We start from the raw sequence: 19222 nt of genomic DNA on the forward strand, positions 1-19222 counted from the left end.
AGCATCTTGCCTTGATGATAAATTTTCTGGGTCACTTTTGAATCAGTCTCAGGGACCTTACCCTTTTGAAAGATATTTCACTACTTTATAAAATTGTAATTAACTGGAGCAAAGGTTGGGAGGTGTGGCATTCTCCCTTTCCTTCCTGAGAAGGGATGATAGCTCACCATACCACACTTCTCTGCACCTATGCTCTGAAGTCTGACAACATGAGCTGCCCTATGAGGCACTCACAACTAGCCTCCCCTCTGCCCTAGAATCTCCTTATTATGGTGCCCCTCTTTGCATCCGACACCTATAAGTGCCAAAGTCCAACTGAATCCACAATTAAGCTTTCCTCTACATCAACCATACTCCACTAACACTCACCTCTGACTGGCCAGAGTTAAACACATTCCTGATTATGACTGCTACTTTCTAAACCTTCATTCTATTCCAATTCTAAGAATCAAATCCCCTGACCTTGTTTCCAGAACTGACTTGGCATCCTGGGTTCAGACATCTGCCATGCCCCATTCTTTCTCATGCCCCTTTTTCTGACACCCTCAGAGTAATTGGATGCCTGAGTCTGGAATCCCTCTTTCCGTTGTTATCCCCGTACCACAAATCTATGTTTACTAGGCTTTATTAAAAAGTAAAAAAGAGACTATACAAATTCAGAAATAATACACCTGAGGAAGATCGTTAAAAGTACTTGTGTGCACACATGTGTGTATACAAACACTTAGCCTTGAGCTAGATAGTAGCTAAGCTTCCTAGGCCTATTCATAATATTTTCTTGGTTAGCAACCCATGGCGTAATTTCCAGGTCCTGTCCCCTTACCAGACCCCTAGGAAGGAATAGTTTTTTGTGTCCCAGAACACCTATATATGAATTTTGGATTTATCTATATGGGCAGGTTGGATCAAGCTAATTTGACAGATTCATAATCCTAGTCTCAGTCTCAGCAATCAGGAATCCTCTTTATAAGCTGACAGACTTCTGGGTCTTCTACCCCTGTTTTTAATCATTAGCTGTCCAACTCTTTCTCTCTCTCACCCTCCCTCTTCCTCCTCCCCCTCCCACTCCCCTTCTCCCTTCCCCTTTTTCCTTCCCCTCTTCCTCCCCCTCCCTCTTCCTCTCCTTCTCCCTCTCCCCCTCCCCCTCCCTCCCTCCCTGTTCCCTATCTCCCTCCCTTCCCCCACCCCTCCCTCCCTAAAACTGGAAGGTACTTTAAAAATAATCCAGTTCATTCGCTCCTTTTACAGATCAAGAAAATTATGCCTGTAAGGGTTAAGTGGTGTGCCTAAGGCCACATCATGGCAGAGCGCAATATCCCTGTGACTTAAAAATAGAATACGCTACCATCATGAAATTAAAAAGTCATAGCATTCTGTCAATCTGCTTTCTGTAACATTCTGTTCTAGGCACAAGGGAGATACAAATGTAATTAAGATGTGGTCTATATCCTCATGGAGTTTACCAGCCTTAGGCCTTGATGGATGAATAGGATTTGGTTACACACAGAAGAAGGGAGGAAGAAATGCTAGGAAAAGGGAGCATGCCCTGAAAAAAGAAGTATATACCTTCCCAGGAAGAACATAGTCTTTCCTGCTATGTTGGAGCCCTGAAGTAGAATGGCATGTGCAAAGGACAGCGCATTGTACAGCATGTGGTATGCTATAGTATGATAGGTGTATATAGATTTACAGCTGGAAATAACTTTAGAGGGCATTTAGTTCAATCCCTTCATTTTACAAATGTGGAAACTGAGGACTAAAGAGGTTAAGTGACTTGCCAAAAATCACACAGCAATGTAGAAGGGGGTGAGAGTCCAACCTAGGTCTTCTGAGTCCAAATCCAGTGTTCTTTACACTGAATGTTGACTATTGAGACTGAACTGATCCGGGCTCTGGGTTCCTTGTAAAATTAAGTTTAGATGGAGTGGTTAGGATAATACTGTGAAAGGGGTTGAAAGCTAGCCTATATTTTACCCTGATGTCACTGGTAAGCTACTATTAGCTTTTTAGCAGAAAAGTAACTTAATGAAATTACTATTTCAAAGGAAAATTGACTTGGCAGTCATATACTAAAAGAGAGACTGTAGGTAAGCTGTTACATAGTTCTAGGTTGGAACTGATGCAGATCTGGAAGAGATGCTTACAGTGAAAATGGTAACCCAGTAGTGAATATGAGAGATGGCTTAAAGCTAGAAATAGGAAAACTTGGTAAAGGGGCAGGGTATAAAGGATCAGGTAGTGGGTGAACTTAATTACTCCAGGATTTTGAGCCTAGGAGCGTGAGATCAGTGATTCCATTGTCATACATAAAGATGGTGATGAGTCTGATTTAGACATTAATGCCCTGTCATTCATTTCATCAGTCAACAAACATTTTAAACACCTACTATAAAACCTAGGCATCTTCCTGAAGTCCTTGCTCTCACCTCACCCCAAGTCAATCTGTTGCCAAATCCTGTCAATCCTACCTTCACAGCATTTCTCATATACACCCCCTTCTCTCCTCTGACACTGCTATTCTCCCAACACAGGCTCTTATTACCTCATATCTGGACTAATGCAATAGCTTTCTGCTTGGTCTCCCTACCTCTATTCTTTTCCCATCCAATCCATCCTCCACTCAGCTACCAAATTGATATTCCTAAAGTGTAGGGCTGGACCTGTCCCTCCATGATCAAATATAAAATTCCCTGGTTGGCTTTTGAAGCCATTCATAACCTAGCTTTCCAGTCTTCTCATACTTTCTTCTCTCCATGTACTTTATGAACCAGTGAACCTGGACTCTACTGTTCCTCTCACAATTTTCTCCATCTCCCAGATCCATGCCTGGAATTCTCTCCTTCCTCATCTCCAGGCTTCCTCCAAGTCTAAGATGAAAACTCATCTTCTGCAAGAAGCCTTTCCTGGCTCCCCCTAATTCTAATGTCTTCCACTGAGATTATGTTCCATCTACACTGCATCCTTCTTGTATTATGTAGTTGTTTGTATGTCTTCTCCCCCATTAGACTGTAAGCTCCTTGAAAACATGAACTGCTTTTGCCTTTCTTTGTATGCCCAGTGCTTAGCATGGTGCCTGACATATAGTAACTGCTTAATGCATGCTTGCTGATTGATGAGCTGATACTGTGTGAAAGTATTGATGTGCAAGACATGATCTTAGGCACAGAGGATACAAGACAAAATGAAAAAATGAAAATGAAAAACAAATTGAAGCAAAACAAAAGGAAAAAGAATTTCTGCCCTCAAGGAGCTTATACTCTGTGGGGAAGGAGGGATGGTAGAATATAACATGGCATAAATAAATGAAAGATGATTTTAGGAGATAACACTAAAAACTATATAGAACTGGAAAAGCTTCCCATAGGAGGGGGCACAAAGTTTACAACTGAAGATATCCACTACACATAGTTGAAACTACAGATTTGGAGTTTAGGCAAGAGGTCACAACTAGACTGATAGGTGTCATTAAAATACAGATAATGGAGTTGAGAATGTAGGAGCACCACTAAGAAGAAAGGGTAAAGTGAAGATAGCTGAGAAGTGAGAACTGAAACTTGGTGACCAGAAAAGAATCAAAGAAGGGGACAAATCAGTATACAGTGACAGCATCCAAGGGAGGGTGCAATCTCTGGAGAGCAAAAGGGTAGTCATTACAGTCAAATGCTATAGAAAGATTGTTAAATTTGCCAAGAAGGAGATAGCTTTGAGAGAACACTTTCCATGGAATGGGATGAGTATAAGCCAGATTGCATGGGGTCAAGGAACAATTGAATGGTAAGAAAGTAAAGGTCCCAGAACAAGAGGACCCTTCACGAGCTTCAGCTGAGTATATTCTATGCCACTTGCTTTAGCCTTCCTACCTGAAGGAATGAGATAAACATTGTACCTGAGAAGCTACTATGCAGATAGTGGTCAAGAGCATTATGAGAGAGAGACAGAGGATCCTAGAGCCTAGAGTGCCAGAAAAGTAGCATGGTATTTGGAATAGAAATAAGATGATAGTCTAAGTGAATGAATGAGAAACCATAGGACTTAGCACTGGCAGAGGCCTTAGATATCATCTGACCTTCATTTTATCCAGAGGCAACAGAAGCCCTTAGAAGTTAAATTGCTTGCCCGCAAATCACATAGCTTGCCTCTTTTTGTTTCTCCAACACGTAATGCAGTGCCTGACATATAGTAAGTGCTTAATAGATGTTGATTGATTATAGAGAGCAGAATCTAGACTTGAAGTTAGGGCCTAACCCAATGCTCTTTCTTTCCATTATAACATATTGGTGAGATCCAAGGTCGGACAGCATATGTTTGATAAAGACATTAATAATGAGGTGGTGAGTTTGGCAGAGTTCTCTCTCCACTACATTTAACAGTCTGCAGACATATAGTCATTTTTCTACCCAGTTCTTCAGCTAGGGAATTCTCAATAGTGCTCTAATTGTTCTCCATGGCAATGGGCACCTTCAAATGGGAGAGCATAGAACTGCCTGCACCCTCCTGAGTTGTAAATGATCTTTCCTTCTTCTGGCCTCACATAACACAATGCACCTTACTTATAGTGCTTCCATTTTTATTCTGCATGGCGCTTATTGAGGAATTAACCTGGCAAATTGGGTAGTGTACAGGCCTTAGAGTCAGAAAGACCAGGATTCAAATCCTCTGTCTGACACACACCAGCTGGACAAGTTACTTACACTCCATGTGCCTCAGGCAGCTTCCTACTAAATCATAGGCAGTTGTAATTTGCCCTGCTGGATGGAGTTTCCCACACTGACAAAATCAGATTTATGGTTATAACACATTTAGAAATATAGTTATGTATAAAACATATTTACATTTTAGTAAGAGCATACTTGTGAATGTGCCATATTCCCCCTGATAAATTTAAATTTAATAGAAAGTTGACATTTCTTCCATTCTATCCCAGAAAAATAGTGCTAACATCCAGGCGTCTCCTTCTTAAGAGCTCATGATATCCTAGAAAGAGGTCCACGCTAGGAATCATGAAAGATTGCTTCAAGTCTTGGCTTTGCCAAAAAAAAAGGACTGACCTTGAAATCAGAAGGCTCACACTCAATTTCCAGCTCTGCCAGTAGCTGGGCAACCTCAAGCAACTAATTCAACATTTCTGTGCTTCAGTTTTTCCTTAAATGCTTACTTGACTGACTGACTGGCATATCGGATAAAGTATTGGGCTTGAGTCACAAAGACTTTGGTTAGAATCTTGCCTTTGAGTCTTAGTAGCTGTGTGTGACCCTGGATACATCATTTCATCTTTCTGGCCTCAGTTTCCTCATTTGTAAAATGGGGATAACAATACCTGTAATACTTTCCCCATGGGCTTGTTAATAGACTTGAATAAGATAATACATTAAAAAATGCTTTACAAATTTTAAAGCAAAATCAAAACTTTAAATATCAGTTATTATTAGGATGTGAATTCTAACTCTTATAGTTCAGCTGGTCTATCCCTCTAATTTGGGCATTCATATATATTGAATTAATATTTAAGTTTATTTATATCTTTTTCCCATAAAGAATATAATTTTATTTTCTGTCTATTTCCTCCTCAAATAGCATCTTCTATTGTAAGGGATGCTGGTACTGTAAGAATTTTTCAATTCTATAATCACAATGAAAGCTAAAGTCAGTAGGGGGTTGCTAGGAAAAATCAATTCACCAGGGCTGATGATTTTCACCATTATAATATGTAGGTAAGTAAAACTCAGATAAGTATCTAGGAGAGAAAAAGTAGTTAGGGAAAATTCCTCCTTTTCATCAGTAGGAGGAGGATTTTATACTTTCTTGGGCAAATCTTCCTTGTGGTGGAGAAAGGAAGATAAGATCTTAGAGAAGGAGCACAAGAGGTAGGTTAAAAAATGCCATGCCATCTAAATCTCATTACCTGTCTGTTCATGAAAGCCAACAGAAGAGGAGAGAAAGAACAAGTTTGGGATTTTTTTGGTTTGGTTTTTTTGGACTGGAAACTTCAGGAAGAAGGAGCTTCTGATTAGATATAGAGAAACCGAGAGGAAAGGAAGGCTGGAATGGGCAAGAATCTTGTTTGTCTTGTAGAGCAGCCAAGAAGAAAATCTTCCAATGGAAATAATTCATCTGTCAACCGGGAGATCATTTCTGAGGAGTTCTGAGACCATGTTTACTAATGGTTCTATGGCTTAAAAGACACTAACAAGTGGAGTAAGCACAAAGAGAAGTGATAAAAAAAGTTGAAGTGACAAAGTAAAAGTCAGGAACATAGAATCAAATGATTAAAGGATTGGGTCTGTGGCCATCTAATCTTGAATCATATGATCATGATATAGAATAGAAAAGGACTTCAGAGACTTCTGGTACAAGTACCTCACTTTACTGATGTCAAAACAGAGACCAAGGGAGGTTAAATAACTTGCTGAGGTCACTCAGGTAGTAAATAGCAAAGCCAAGCAGCAAATCCAGGTGCTCAAACTCTTAATCTGGCATTCTTTCCATGGCTTCTTTACAATATCCTTTGCAAATGGTAGAATTTGTCAAATGCCTGACTAAAATGTAAGCATATTAGATCGATGGGATTCACCTGTTCTATAAGCATAAAAGCCTTGTTAAGAAAAAAAAGAATCATGGAAATTAGTCTGACCTCTTCCTGGTGAAGCTATATTGGCTTTTAGAGATCCCCCTTCCCTAAATGGTCACAAACTATCTTCTTTAGCAATGAGTTCTAAGATTTGAAAGAATAGCTATTTATATCCAATCAGACTATCAAATTATTAGAACAAAGATAAAAATAAAACAAGAAAATATGGCACACGAATTATGTAATTGCAACCTTGCTTTGTTAAACAAGCTATTGGAGAAGGGAAGGACTTGGATAAAACAACAGACCTGAACACAGACTGTCATCATTTCTTCAGGTGGTTTAACTGAGGAAAATCAGGCACCGTAATGAAGAGATCAAAAAAGCCTAGAAACCAGCTGAGCCAGTGAATTGAATATTTGAGGTCCCTGCAAAACAAAAAGGAATAGCAGCCAAGGACAACACTGGCTTAGAATATAAACTCATTTGTAAAAACTTTATAGAAAAAGGCAATAGAAGATTATGAGTTACATCACCTCATAAAACAATGAAAAGCAATAGAGAGAAAAACAACTTTACAGAAAACTTGGCAAGAGACCCAAACTAGTCAGAATATGCTGAGGTTATTCAAATTTAACATCCTTTGAAGTCTGAGTGCAAATTGAAGTATAATTTTTTCACTTTATTTTTCTTCCTTTTTTGCAACATGGCTAATATGGAAATATGTTTTGCATGACTACATGTATAATTGATATCATATTGCTTCCCTTCTCAATGGATGAGGATGGGCTAAAAAGGAGGAAGAGAATTTGGAACTTAATTTTTTTAAAAGAATGTTTAAAATAAATGATAAATTGACGGGGGGGGGGAATATAAAGAGAAAAAAATTAACATCCTTCTGGCAAGGGTTGGTCTCTCCATGAAGACAATGGGGGTTGTGTTTCTTTCCAGCTTGGGAAGAGAGGCTGCTAATGAAAGATCAAGACTGGAGGGGCAGTGTTCCCCCTTCCTCCAGAACAGTGAAAATTTTTAAAATCTCTACTGAGGGAGAGGAGAGCGGACAAGAGGAGGTGGCAGGACTTTCTCTTGACACAGGTCAGCATGATATGATGGTGTCCAGTGGTAGTATTATCTGTGGTTCCCTTCTTCATATCTAAGCCTCTATAGGAAACCCTGATAGTGGCCTCTAAATAGATAATCAGAGAGGTATATTGCTGTTTTTTTTAAATCATGGGCATTTGCTTTGGCAGCTGAAGCTCTAAGAAAAAAACAAAAACTAACAACAAGGTATGTTATGCCTACCTTTTCTTACTCCAGGAAAAGGCACCCATTTCTAAAGGTGTTCCTTAAAAATTGGGTTAAAGACTGAATTTGATGGATTTTTATCTTATTTCTCATTAAAAAATGTGGTTGACCCCATCCATGAGGACTGGCCTCCATGTTTAACCATTGACTGACCCAACTATGTACCAGTAAGTTTCTATGTACTGAACAACTGACTTGGTCAACTATATTTTTAAGCAACAAATGCAAAATTCTCCTGATCATGATCAATTTAGCAAATTTCACTAATCTGTGCATGCAAAGCTAAGAAACTTTCCTAATTACAATTTCCCTATAGTCAATTAGGGAGTGGAGGGCTCCAGATCATCCACTGATTTACTGCTTCAAGGCTTCTTTCCTACTCGATTGCTATGAATCTGCCTAGCAATATTAAGGAGATATGAGGGCAGAGACCCAGAGAGCTAAACTCTGGATAAAGGTACACACCCTGAAGTACACCTCACCTACCACTTGTGCTGCCCTTGGGACTGTAGGGCTGGGAAGCTAAACATTTTCATGCCCTTGAGAAATAAACTTCCTGGCTCACGATCCTTTGAGCACTTATATTCCTTCTCAGTACCTCACATATGATCTCTTCATACTTTTCTTATATTTCCTGCTGTCTTTTTGTTCCTGGAAGGAGGGGATGGGGTAACCATCATAGCCATACAGGAAAGAGTAACAATTCCTAGCACAGGGCTGGAATCTCAGCCCTTTGTTAGAGAGATTTTATTTTTGAGGGCATGATGAGCCATTTCATAACATTACACTTTCAAGAGTAATATTACTGTGACCTTAGGCCATTTTAAAATCTGGATAGATTTTAAAATTAGACACTAGCCTAACATAATAACTAAGGGTTATGCCAAGATGAAACTGGAAGAACAACCAACACATTGAAAATATAAACGATATCTCGAGATTTCTATACAAAGTTTTCTCCACCAATGACAATGGATCCACCACATTTGGACTCCAGCATCACAGTACCCAATAACTATAAGAGGAAGTAGAAATGGTACTAAATCTTATACCCCCAAAGAGGTCAAAAGAAGAAGAAAGGGTCTTATATGTACAAAAATACTTATAGCAGCTCTTTTGGTAGTGCCAAAGAACTGGAAATTAAGTGGATACCCATCAATTGGGGGGTGGCTGAAAAATATGAAATATGTATAGAATGTAATACTTCATTCAACATTAATTCAATAAATATTTATTGTCTACTTTGTGCCAGGAACTGTGCTAAGGACTGGGGATACAAAAAAAGTAAGTCTTTGCCTTCAAGTAGCTTACAATCTAGTAAGAGACAACATGCATATAAATATATAGAAAGCAAGCTATATACAAGATAGAGAGGAATTAATTAACAGAGAAAAGGCACTAGAATTAAGAGAGGTTGGGAAAGACTTCCGAAAGAAATAGGATTTGGGCTGTTAAGAAATAATTAAAGACAGTTTTAGAAAAACTTTAGGAAGACTTCCATGAATTGTTGCAGACAGAAATGAACTGAATGAATGAATGAATGAATGAATGAATGAAGCATTTATTAAATATTGTGTGTAAAGCACTGTGCTAGGTTCTGGAGATACAAACAGAAAAAATAAGTTAGTCCCTGCTCAAATGGAGAAATTAACACATTTGAAAGGTTTCAGCAGAAAGTCAAATGGAAAAGTTCCATGATCCTTATGGTGCATAGCAAAGCAGATATTAATGAGTCTTCTTTAATGTCATTTCAACTGATAAAATCTTATCAGTTTCTGAGGTTTAAATATTTGACAGTGATAAGGTCTTTTGGTGGCAAAACTATCTTTTCTGTGTCATCAGTAGCTGTGGCTGTAGCAACCTACAGGAGCAATCATCAGGCTGCATCTCCATAGGGGTTGCTTTACAGATGATGTCTGGGGGCACTGGGATAGAAACAGTGGTATCCCCAAGACTCTTAGGTTCAGCATCCTCAGCTCTCCTCATCATGGTCTGAGGGGAGATGGTGGTCAAGATGGTAGTGGTGATTTGACTTGCCTGACACATGCTACATCCTATCTCTCCCTCAGGGTGCCTCATTACTTTAGCTAATCTAGATTGTTTGCCCTGTGTGTGGCAGTTTGTTGATGGCAGGTGGGAATTAATGACTCATTCTCCACCAGAGTTAGTTCCCAGGATGATGGCTATGAGGCCTGGATTAGTAACAGAAATGGTGGTAGGGGGCAAGGGTGCTGCTACTTCCAGGGTTTCTATGTGTATCTGCCTCTTGAGGGCAAACCCAGGAAAACAATTTATACTTTATCAACAACATTGTAAAAATAAAAACTTTTGAAAGACAAATTCTGATCACTGCAATGACCAATTATGATTCCAGAAGACCAACTGTGAAGAATTCTGCCCACATCCTGACAAAGAAGTGGATTCAGGATGATGAATGATACATGCATTTGTGGATATGGTCAATATCGGAATTTGTTTTGTGAGATTTTGCATATTTGTTATGAATTTTTTTTTAATTATTCTTCCAGTGGAGGTAAGGGGAGTAGAAGTGAGAAGAATGTTCAGTAGTTAAAAATATAATTTAGATAGAAATGGTACTAAAAAAATACATGTGAAGAGCAGCTGGACTCAACCAAGGAGATACAGAAAAAATCTATACAGTAGACAACGTAACTGTGAGGGCATTGAAGAATCAGTCCCCAGGACATCTGAAAGAAAAGAAGATAGCAGATGGTTAGGGGGAAAATCACAGATCTTGTGTATGAGGAAAAAAAGAATACTAAGAACATATCAATAACTACTGATCCATATGAACATTTTTCCAGCTCCATAAAATTTTCACTTTAAACATATTTCAAGGGAATCCTTGATGAAGGAATGAGAAGAAAGCTGGTAAATTTTTGACAAATGATATTCTATAGCAGACCCCAACTTTATAATCAGATAATGAGCTTAAGGATCTAAAGAATATGAGATACCACTCTGTTTATTGTTTCTTGATTATAAAAAAGCATTTGAGACAGTAGAGCAAAGTGTCAACTTAAAGGCTCACCTCTCATAAAGTGGATCCTATATGTGTGTTAAAACCACATATGAAAGATATGCAAGTACAGAAAACTTTGTGCAATGACCTTGTAATTATTAATGTCAAGTAATACATAAAGCAGAAATATATCTGTTCCTGAAGGGTGCTTGCCCTGCTATAGAGCAGCACTTCTTAAAGGATGGGTCTTGACCTCATACGGGGTTGTAAAAAATTTGGCAACAGTAAAAGGTTTCTGAACATGCAATGACCAAAAATTAATTAAAAATAAAACACGTAAGGTATCTGAGGTTTTTCTGGCAACACTTGCCCATGTTGCATTGCACAACTTCACTGTAGCCTTGGTTCTGAATGCAAAGCATGAGCACTTTGCACTGGGCAATGCCAAGGAACACTGCCAAAAGGGGAAAAGGGGTTCCAAGTGGAAAAAAAGGTTCAAGAAGCCCTGCTATAGAATATGTCTAACACTGATTCTTAATAGAATGAGGATTCCCTATAAATAGTGAAATCCTCACAATACTCCTGTTTGCAAATTATTTTGAAGTGATTTCATCAAGCCCCATAACTTTGTAGGGACTCAAATAAGACCTATCATCACTCAAAAGAATGATGATTAAATCTTTTTGGCTTTCCAAGCTAAACAAAAAGAAACAAAAAACCTCATTCCTATAGTGGAAAATATGAGACATAGTTAAATGGACCTATGGATTTGGTCCATCAGTAATATCTTAGATACTACACATGGACAATTAACTGGGCCCAGAATTAAAGAAAAGGAATAATGCAGCCTATATTGTTTCTGGGAAATTGAACAGTGCTTTCGATGACCCCGACCTTCTCCCTAAAACAAAGGTTCATCTTCTTAACATCATTGTTCTTTTGGTGATACTATATGCCTACAAGTTGTAGAATATGACACTCTTCAAAGAATAAATGTTTCCATCATCCAAAGAGCAATGGAGAGATTCCTGGTGAGTTTGAGTAAGTTGCAACATACTACTAGAAAACAAATGTTCTGGTAAAGTGGATAAATAATATCATTAGTGAGATACATGACCAGGAAAAGAACTGAACTGTTTTTTTTCCCAAGAATGAAGGATAACCCTGGAAAAGCTTCATGCTCCTGTTGTACATCCACACAATATCAAGAATTCTAAAGGAAAGTCCGTAGGGTAGTGATTAGATCTGCTTTTTGGAAAATTTATATGACTGAATGGACAAGAGCCACAGAAATGAGAATGCTTGGGTCAGTTGAGATCTGTAGGATGGGAGGTGCTACCTACATTAATGAGATCAGAAAACCATAAAGGCATTGGAGTAATTAAAGTTATCAGCCTAGAGTTAGCAAGCTTCATTCTCTTCCCATTTGTAAAATAATTGAACAGTGCTTCAGCACCTTTTCTCTTCTTCAGTCTTGAAAAAAATCAGTGACCATGACCAAGTAATCACATCCAATAAGGGTTTTTTTTGGTACTTTAGATTATTCTTCATCCAGGATCCTACCTTTCCTTTCTCTAAACTCTTTGAAATAGATTTTCTGAAATTTGAAACAGTATGTCAGACTAGGGCAAACTTTTCTGTCTTCCTCCATCATGTGACTCTCTTAGTCACATCCCCTTCAAAGTTCCCATCACTTGTAATTCAGTAATGGTTTCTTTCTTGTTGGTCAGAATGAGGTCAAGAATAGCAATTCCACTTGCTTCTTACTCCCTCTTTTTAGATTGAAGTGATCATTAAGGTAATTCAAGAATGTGTCAATTTCTAGTTCTGCTATAAAACTCCAGTAGTTTTCTGGAAGACTAGTCTTCCATTACTAGTACATACTTCCCTACTATGTGTGTGGGCCAATTCCCAAAGTCATTATCTCATCCCTCTAAATAGCATAATTTCTGTTGTGATTTCAGTGATCCTCACCCAAATGTTCTCCACCCTGATAGCCTAACCCCCAGTGGTCCTGGGTCTCCTCCCTTGCTTATACTGTCTTAATAAGTAATTCTGTTCTACCACTTGATTTATTTATTCTGTTTCTTCTAGGTAAGGAAAGCATACTCTGTCAGAGTTGTAATCAAGTCATGACTGTCATGCCACAATATGTTAGCAATACTTTAAGGTCAATTATGTCTCCTTGCTTTAGAGAACTCTAAATCACATTTTTTCTTACCAATATTATTTGCTTTTGAAAATAATAATAATAGCTAGCATTTATATAGCACTTTAAGATTTGCAAAGTACTTTACAAATATTATCTTATTTTAATGTACACAGACACGCGGCATCATGATTTGTATTTTTGGCTCTCTTTTTAGTATCCTATGAATTATCCATCCTCTCTTATGGTATTCTATGGTATCTGGCTTGGTAGATCTCTATGGACAGTTTTCTCCCCATCCATATCAACTTATAGCACTCTTTATCAGATTTGCAAGCCTCTGGGCAAGCATATTTTTAACAACCCTTATTAGGGTTGGTGCACTTCATCCCTGGCCAAAAGCCTGTCATTCCAGTGTTTTAATACATGGTAAAGAATCTAAATTTCATTCTCAGACACCACCTTTCTAGCCAGCACTAATTTTCCAAATCACATTTTTCTTCTGAAGCCCATTCTCATAAGGTATCTACAATAAGATGAGAATACCACCAATGCTCCTACAGGAGAAATTTAAATTTCCACTAAGAATTCATCTGATTAAATTTAATTAACCACCTTAATTCTCTTCTGCACTCCATATGTGCTTGCTGAACCATTGTTTTTGACCTTTGAAAGACCTTAGTGAGTGAAAATAGTACCATAGGACTGGAGAAGAACATATGCTGTCCTGATTTTAAAAGGTAAGAGGAAAGGGGAGGGGAAGTCTGCAAACTACAAGCTAGTGAGCTTGACTTCTAACCCTTAAAAAAAAAGTCAAGGACAAGTCATTTAAATAATTACTTGAGAGCAACAAGAGAAAGAAACCCCTCCTAGATTACTGCTTTGCATAGCTCAATGAATCTAGGAGCTATGCCATGCAGGGTTACCCATGACACACAGGTCATAGAGTTCTGACAGAAGGTCACTGGAGAAGGAAGTGGCAAACCACTCCGGTATCTTTGCCAAGAAAACCCCATGGACACAAAATTGGAAGATGAACCCCTCAGGTGTGAAGGGCCTGCTGTGCTATGTCCACAGGGTCATAAAGAGTTGGATATAATTGAATGACTGAATAGCAAAAACAGAGAGGATTGCTAAAAATTAGTAGAACTTCACCAAGATTGGCCCCAGAGAAAAACTGAATGTTTGGGGCATGTCACATCTACTGACAGATACAGTTAATGCATTGGTTAGCTGAAATACTTTTTATCTCTCCTTTTTAATCTTTGTTATAAGAGATGAGTAACTAGGAAATGGAGGGTAGAGGAATGTATTCAGAAATTAATGTGATATAAAAACAAAAGTCATCACTAAAATAAGATTATTTTTAAAGAATAGAGCATGTCAGACTAATTTCATTGCCTTATTTCCAAGGTAACAAGACAGGAGAAACTAGAGGGAGCCTAGAATAGCAGATCAAAACATGGCCTTGGAGTTAAGAAGACCTAGGTTCAAGCCCTGCCTCTGAGACAGACAGTTTTTGTGATTCTAGGCAAGTCATTGAACAACCCAGTGGGCCCAAGCAACTGTTTTTTAAAAGACTATAAATCATGGAGCAGCTGCTGGTCTGCATCAGTAGAAGAGAGTGGAGTTCACCACACCAATGAAATTACAGGCCTGGACAAATCTAGTAGACAATGTTAAAGTCATAGCACACTTGGATTTCTGCAAAGGATTTGCCAATGCCTTTTATACTCTCTATTCGGACAAGATGAAGACATATAGGACAAATGATAATACAATTAGGTGGTTTGGCAATCAAGTGATTGAGTAACTTCATCAAGAAAGCAATCATTAACAGATTCCTATCAGCTTGGAAGTAGATTTCCATTAGAGTGTCCTACGGATCTGTTCTTGGCTCGGTACTCTCCAACATTTACGTAAGTTATTTGCAGGAGGGAATGGGTGACTTGTTTGTCAAATTCCTGGATGTTCCAAAGCTGGAAGGAATAGCAAACATTGTCAGAACAGGCTGTATTTCAGGATGAAATAAAAAGAAAAAATTAATAGAAATAAATGTAAGATTTTATATTTCGGTTTAAAAATCACTCAGATAAACATTTACTGTAGAAAATATTTGAAAAAGATATCTAGAAGTTTTAATGGACTCCAAGTTCAATATGATTCAAAAGTATGATCTGGCAATCAGAAAAGCTTTATGTTATTATGGGCTTTCATTAAGCTATAGATAGTATCTAAAGTAAGGTAGAAAATAGTCGTGCTATTCTTTATCCTCCACAGATCATATCTGTAATATTGTGTTCAGATAGAGAGAGAGAGAGCTGGGAGAAGTCCAGCAGAAAGAAAACAGCATAATGATAGGACCAGAGAATATATAAGAAGAATGTCAGTTGAAGCAATTGGGGAAGAGAAGATTTAGGGGAAATACAGCGTGATTCAGAAGAGGGATTTGCCTTGTTTTGCTTCCCCTCAGGAGAAATATCTAGAAGCATTGGGTAGAATTTGAAGAGAGACAGAATTAGGCTTGACATTAGCAAAAGTTTAATTATGGTTAGAACTATCCAAAAGTAAAATGGGTTACCTCAGAAGCTAATGGGTTTCACCTCACTATAGGTCTTCAGGCAGAGGCATATTGATCATCTCTTGAGAATGTTGTAGAAGGAATTCTTAATTGGGTATGGATTGAGCTAGGTGGCTTAAGTACATGTCAATTCTGAAATACTGTTATTGTGATTCCTTATTCTTCTTAGGCCACTTTGTTCTCCATCCTAAAATATTCACATAATTTAGGATTTTTTTGTTTTGGAATAAGTTAAAATATTTGTGTGTGTGTGTGTGTGTGTGTGTGTGTGTGTGTGAGTGTGTCTCAAATGGCATAAAAATCCTGATTGAATCTTGGAGTACCATGTTCAAGCAGCTGCAAGGTCAGCACTGCTGAATCGTAGAGGGTATAGACTGGAGTAAAATGTAGAAAAGGGGCCAGGTTATGAAGAGTGTCAAATACCAAACAATAGGGAACCACTGGAACTCATTCAGAAGGGGGCAGAGAACAGGGAGCTGTGACATAGTCAGATCTGCATTTTAGAACAATCGTATTCAGGCCTGAGTGGAGAATGGACTAGAGTGGGAAGAAACCTGAGCCAGGGAAAACAGTTTTTTAGAAAGATGACAATCCAGATGAGAGGTAATGAGGATATGATCTAGAGTCGTGGCTTTATCAGTGAAGAGAAGGTGACATATGCGAGAGATTTTATAAAAGTAGAAATGACAGTATTTGGCAACAGACTGGATGTATAGGGTGAGTAGGTCATGAGCCTGAGGATGGTGAGGTCCTAGACAGTATGAGTTCTGTTTTGTTCTGTTTTGGACATATTCAGGTTGAGATGCCTATGGGAGACTGAGTACAAAGATAGAAGAAGTGAGAAAGGAAGAGGTTTATAAGGAAAAGAATCATTTTCATTAATGGAGGAGGCATTCCAGAGGGCACAGTAAAAGAAGTGGGTGGCTTTGGAGTGGGACAGAGTTGAGGTAGATAAGCCAATGGGACTTAAGTGCTGAGGATGGAAAGAAACAGCTGCTGAGATAATCTTTGAGAACATATCAGGAAAACTAGACTGACCCATGTTGCAATATATTTGGCATGGCAGAACCAGGGATCTGTAGCTACAAGGTGTTGAGAGACAGCCCAAAGGATGAGAATGACCCAGGGACGTCTTCAGCTTCCTACAAAGCCACTTTTCTCTCTTCTTGTTAGGCAAGTATGCCAGATTTTCTCTTCTCTGTTACTTTCCATTTAGATTTCATTTGCCTACTCTAAAACTCTATTGATCTGAAGAAATGCTAAGTTGCATGTATTTTGGTTAAAGCCTTCAAATTGGGAGAAAATAAGGGAACATTCCTTATTCCAGGAAGAAAAAAGATTTGGTAAGTAGAAGCTAGTTTAGAAGTGTTGGGACAAACTGAGAGAATAACATTAGACCGCACCAGCCTTACATGAATTCAGGATTCAGATACTACTAGAAAGAAAACAAAAGCATTGCTAAGCACAGGATTCTGGGGAGCAAAGCTTGGGAAAACTCACTTTCGTTTTCTAGCCACCTTTTAAGAATGGAAAAGTTTTCCCCGGAAGGTAGTGGGAACTAAGACATACCTCAAACTCCCTCCCTTAGTGCACAGGTCACCCAGCCTGCCAGCTCACTGGTGCCACCTGCTGCAAATAGAAAAGGAGTCAGACCTAGCAGCGAAGAGGAGGAGGAGAGTGGGCTGAATTTCATTTGAGAAATTGCACGTTAACTTTCAGTGATGGGGCAGCCAGGTGGTGCAGTGGATAGAGCACCAGCCTTGGTGTCAGGAAGACTTTGAGTTTAAATCTGGCCCCAAATACTTGACACTCAACTAGCTATGTGACCCTGAGCAGGTCACCTAACCCCAATTGTCTTGAAAAAAAACCCAAAACAAAACAAAAACCTTTCAGTGATGTCGCTTGTGTCTCTTGCCATTATAATCTATCTTTCCAACACAAGTATTTTCTTGGTAGTGCTACATGGCTGGAAATCATACAGTGCTATGGTCTAAGAAGAATCAGTTTCAGGTCACTCAAAGGACAATAGAAAGACCCAAAAAGAGTAGATAGAGTGCCAGGCCTGTAGTCAAGAAGACTTATCTTCCCTGGTTCAAATCCAGGTTCAGACACTTACTAGCTAGGCAAGCCACTTAACCTAGTTTACCTCAGTTTCCTTATCTGTAAAATGAGCTGGAGAAGGAAATTGTTAAATACTCCAGTATATTTGCCAAGAAAACCCCGAATGGGGTCATGAAGAGTCAGACACAGCTAAAGGGAACTGAACCACAACAAAAACAACAAATTAACAATTATGTGTTCTAAGAAGTGACAAAGACAAAGTATGATGCTTATGCTAAAATCCCTAAAAGCATAAACATAGAAGGACCATTATAATATGATTACATGTACATGTACATGTGTGTCTATATAAATGTGTATGTTATTTACACTGAGAAAATGCAGGGATGCCCCCTTTCCCTACCATCATTTAACACAGTTCAAGAAATTCTAGTAATAGCAAGAAAATAAAAGAAAGAAATTAAAGACACAAACATTGGTAACAAAAAAAGAGACCAGGTTATCCCTATTTACTGACAACATGACAGCTTCCTTAGAAAACCCTGGAGAATCAGCAAAGAAACCAATTGAAACAACAGCTTCAGCAAAGTAGTAGGATACAAAAATGAGGGTTGTGAAAGATATCATCAAGCACATGATACCCATCAAAGGATGTGAATTGCTCATGTAGAGTTATATGCAAAAGATGGACAGCCTGAGTGCACTATGAAATATTTAAAGAGGTAGGATTCTAATACATTATACTAATCCTCTTGTGAAAGATTGAAGAGAAGGTATAATTCCCTCTATCCAATCTGTGGCCAAGGCCTGTCCTTTCTACCTTCATAACCCCTCTCATATGCCTCTTTCTCTCCTAAGACACTGCCACCACCCTGTGGCTCCCACCTCTTCACTTTTGGACTATTGTGATAACTTACTGGCTGGTCTATCCTACTCCACTCAACTATCAAAGTGAAATTCCTAAAGGGCAAATCTGACTATATCACTCCCTCATCAATAAAGTTCAATGGCTCCTATTACCTCTAAGATCAATTATAAAATCCTCTATTTGATTTTAAAGCCCTTCATAAGGTAGCCTCTTCCTTTCTTTCTAATCTTTTTATACATTACTCCTCTCCATGTACTTTACAGCCCAGTGACACTTACTTCCATGCTGTTCTTTGCATAAAACACCTCACCTCTCAGCTGTGTATTTTGACTGGCTGTTCCCTCCTCATGCCTAGGAGTCTTTTCCCTCTCATCTTCATCTTCAATTTTCAGTCAAAATTTCACATTCAACAAGAAATCTCTCCCAGTCTCTCCTAATACTAGTGCCTTCCCTAGTGCCATCTCTAATTTAACCTGTCTATATCTTGTTTGTAAATAGTTCTTTGCATTTGTCTCCCCAATTAGATTGTAAGCTCCTTGAGAGCAGGGACTGTTTTGCCTTTCTTTGTATTTCCAGCACTTAGCACAGTGCCTGGTACATTTTACATGCTTAATAATATTTGTTGACTTAATTTGACATGATTCCCTCAAAATATGCCTTGCATGTAAGAAAGGTTGAACCAATGTTTATTGAACTAAATTTTTTGA

This window comes from Trichosurus vulpecula, chromosome 6, assembly GCF_011100635.1.
Source record: "Trichosurus vulpecula isolate mTriVul1 chromosome 6, mTriVul1.pri, whole genome shotgun sequence".
In the NCBI taxonomy this organism is placed as follows: Eukaryota; Metazoa; Chordata; class Mammalia; order Diprotodontia; family Phalangeridae; genus Trichosurus; species Trichosurus vulpecula.